Below are 4,555 nucleotides of genomic sequence, written 5' to 3'. Positions count from 1 at the left end.
GCTGGTTGCGCCAGGCAATAGGCTGAAATCGAGGGGGGTTGCACGGTTTGCACGTAGGGTTTGCATCTATACGTCATACCACCACACCCATTCTTTTCTCTCATTGGTTGGCACAGGCACGTCCTTTTAGGAGCAAAACAAAGACAGCCCAGCAACATTTCCCATGCATGGTAAAGACATTATTGTAGTTGTTTCACAAATATTATTTTGTGGTGCAATGATAAACATATTGTCTACTTTAGGCTATGCTATGGATTATGCTACTATTAACCAAGATGTACTAATGATCTTTCTCTAAAACAACTTTCACCTCAATGGGAGATGGGAATTTTAAATTTTTCACCATGCATTTCCTACAAATGTTTTGACTATGCAATGTTTGTGCTGATCAGTGTGCACAAAAGGCCAAATTAATATGGGAAAAGCTGAGCTGCTGAGGTGAAGTCCGTGTACCCAAATGCTATTTTGTCCCATTGCCCACTCTCAAGTATCAGTAGCTAGGATTCCATCCAATTGGCGACAGATTTTCATGCGAATATTCTAAAATCTGCATAGAAAAAATATGATACATTTTCCCACCAGAGCGGTATTTCCATCAAATTTACTTTTTAGCAGATAAAAGGCTGTTTGTGATGACATAGTGCAATAAAACCTATTTTGCACTAACTTTTTAATGTACCGTATATAAAAAAATAAGTTGAATGTGTTTCCACCGCATTTTTCAACTCTACGGATGGTTTTGTCACACATACTTGCCCAATCTGGTTTTGGTGCATGCTCTACAGACAAGTTTGCTGATAAAGTGGACAGGGTAGTTTAGGCCTTGCCTATATGACGAAATACAGATAAAAACAAGACAATTGTCCCCCACAATGAAATCGGGGAGGGAACTGTGGATCTGTTTTCGTCCGTTAGTACGTTTGTCACACGCGATATCTCAGACAGCACTGGCCCGATTTTGACAAAACTTGGGTGAATGATGCGTCTTGCCATAGAGATCCGGCATCTACAAAATTACACAGGGGGTCGCTGCATCATTCGTGGGGGATGAACTGTTTACTGTTGCCTTGTTGTCTTTTTATAATTGGCAACCAAGCACCGATCATCATGTCACCAGCATCATTCAAATGATCGCCTACCCTCAATATTTATTGGACATTTGCATGAAGCTCATCACTGTGCACTTAACCACTATAAGTTATAAAGTTATTAAATAATTCAAGTTCATCATAACTTATTATATCTGCCTATAAACTCTGCATGCTTTTCCATGTCGTAGTAGGCTATAACATCATTGCGTTTACTGCGACATTATGGTTTTTCTATCAATATTTGCGAATAAAAGCGTTTACATCTCAATTTTCGCATAATTTATTTAACCAAGAAAAAAATGTAGCATATTTTGTTTTGTCGATATTGGGAAATTTTACAGACAAATTTGCTGTTTCCATAAGGCCTGTTGTGACTTTTTTATGAGTCAGGTCATTCATCTCCATGAAATGGTTGGATGGAAACCTGGTTAATGTCTCACTAAAAAGGCTACATATTATTTCAAGACACCTCCTACAGTTTTCAAAGAATGCAGGGGCAGCCATAAACTGCAACATATTTTCATGTGAATATTCTAGAATACGCATAAAGAAAATATGCAAATTTTCCTACCAGTGGTGTTTCCACCAAATGGACTTCATTCATCATTCAGAGCGTGATGACATAGTGCACACAAAATGTACTTTTTCACATATATTTTCCATGTACCGAATAAAAAGCTCAAGTTCAATATGTTTCCATTGCATTTTCAACTCTACCTATAGTTTTGTCACAAAAACGATTGTGTTTAATAGCAAATGTGCCTACTCTGGTCTTCGCACATCCTGTATGCTCTAGCCAACAGCTCTAAGATACAGTGTGGGTAGGCTAGTCTACATGATGAGATTATGTCAAGCATCGATCATCATGTCACCAGAATAAGACCTTCGATATATATTGGAAAGGGGCATCAATATAACTGTGCACTTTCACCACCCTGTGAATTTCATAATTTATTTAATCTGTAGCATAAACTGCATGGTTTCCCCAAATTGTAGTGGGAGGACCACACACCATGTCATCGCGTGACTCCAAGTTTACATTCGATACGATGGTTATTATATCAATATTTGCAAATAAAGGCGTTTCCACCGTCATTTCTCGCATAATACATTTTACAGACACAAAAAAATCTCTCCATGTCAAAGTAACAAATGATCTGTCGGCATTCATAAAATTGTACCATCACAGCTCTCGTGATTTTCTTTATATGGTATGACTTTACTTGCATAAAAACTGTGGATGTAAATGTCGTTACTGTTGATGTAGTGCTCCGGAACTTTGGCGAATACAAAGTATTTTTTTAACCTCCCGCTTTGGGTTGGATGTGTCAATGTGTAGTTCATACATGCATAATCTATGAGCAGAATTACTGTTTTAACTCAATTAACCATGAAATCCCTCGAAAGCAACTGGCCAGCCCCCTAGCAAGTGAGAGCTAGCAAGATGCACATGATGCACACACAGCAGAGCAAGAGAGCAATGACGTGGTGCACATATCTGCACGTGACTTAGTACACCATTTTAGGGGACCGCTTTTGGCTCATGAGCGCTACTTTCAGAACTACTGGCTAAAAAGTATACAAAGTACCGGAGAATCCATGTACTGAATAAAAAAAACTGAAGTTTAATGTGCTTCCGTAGAATTTAACTCTACGGATGATTTTGTCACAAAAACTGTTGCGACAAATAGCATAGCCTACTTGCCCAATCTGGCTTTGGCACATGCTCTAGGCCTATTGACAACAGTTAGCTGATAAAGTGTATTGGGTACAGGTCATTTGATGAGATATGGATAAAAGGAAGTTCCTTTTATTTAAAAGAAAATAATTGGCAGCCAGGCACCGATCATCATGTCACCAGCATCATTCAAATGATAGCCTACCCTCAATATTTTTTGGAAATGTGCACGCTCATCACCGTGCACTTAACCACCATACGTGATGGTAACTTATTCCATCAAACTCTGCATGCTTTTCCATGTCACAGTGGTAGTAGGCTAAAACATCATGTGACTCCAAGTTTACTGTGACATTATGGTTTTCTAATAATACTTGGGCATAAATGCATTTCCACTGCAATTGTCGCACAATCTATTTAACCGACAAAAAAATATCCCACCTTGTCCAGCGTATTGTGTTGTCGACATTGGGAAGTTTGACATAAGGCCTGTTGTGACTTTTTTTATGCATCTGGTCATTCATTAAGTTAAATTAAGTTTCTGATGAACTCCACCAACGGAGTGGAGCAGAGATCAGGCTTTGTGGAATTCAGCTCCGACTTCATCGAGGCGCTCAAGATCAATACTTATGTATTATGAAACACTAATCTTGTACCTGTTTGTCCTCTGTAGTTGTGTGCCTTTGTTTGCTGAAATCCATGCTTTTTCAATAAACGTAATCAAATACAACCACCGACCGTTTCGTTGAGATTCAATTGGCACATGCGCATTTGCACTGAGTTGCCATCTTAGAGCAACAGCAATGAGCAGTCTATGATTGTATTTGATTAACATTTATTGAAAAAGTGTGGATTTCAGCAAACAAAGGACAATCATAGGTACAAGGTTAGCGTATTGACCTTGGGCGAATCGATGTAGTCAGAGCTGAATACCACAAAGCCTGGTCTCTGCTCTACTCCATTGGTGGAGTTCATCAGAAACTTCCTTCACCATGGAGTGGAGTTTAGTCAGCTCAGCTAGTCATTCATCTGCATGAAATGTTTGGATGGAAACCTGGTTATAGAGACCTATAATAAGTGAATTAAAAGGATCTTTATGGAGGCAGCAATTATGAATGGAAAATAAACGATTCTGCTGCTTGTGTTAATATTTTTCTGATTATTTTTTAAAACGTGCAATATAAAGAAATCCCTCCATGTTGCAAAAATTCTAATAGTTTGCCTAATTTCAGTTATGACAAAACAAGCAAGTATAGTGTAGAGAATCATTGTACCATCTAAACCACTGTGTAATATATATTTCCATAACCAAAAATGTTGTATTTTCAGCTGTTTGAAGCTGGTGTACAAAAACGAAAGTAAGTCACAAAAACGAAACTTAAGAACGGGAAGCATAGAAATAGAGCACATAGAACAGATATACCTCTTTAGACTTGCTTTCAAGTAGAATGCCAAATCTATAACTCACAATCCTACGTGAATTTGGTCAGTTCGCCCAAAAGTTACATATTGCAGCTTAAACTCTGAATTGTTGGGAAGGGCTAGTAAGCAAGCATTTCACGGTTAAGTCTACACCTGTTGCATTCGGTGCATGTGACAAATAAAATTTGATTTTAGAAAGTTCCTGAATGTTCCTTCCTTAGTTAATGCCACAAAATGAAAATGTCCCAAATAAACAGCAGCTTAGCACAGCAGGTCATGAAGACAACACATTTGGAAGAAACCTTTACATTTTGTGATTTGCATTATATAAACTACATTCACCAGAAATAAGCACAAGTTTACT

The sequence above is a fragment of the Coregonus lavaretus genome (assembly GCF_964263955.1).
Source record: "Coregonus lavaretus genome assembly, chromosome: 11".
In the NCBI taxonomy this organism is placed as follows: Eukaryota; Metazoa; Chordata; class Actinopteri; order Salmoniformes; family Salmonidae; genus Coregonus; species Coregonus lavaretus.
Note: the sequence above shows the minus strand (reverse complement) of the source record.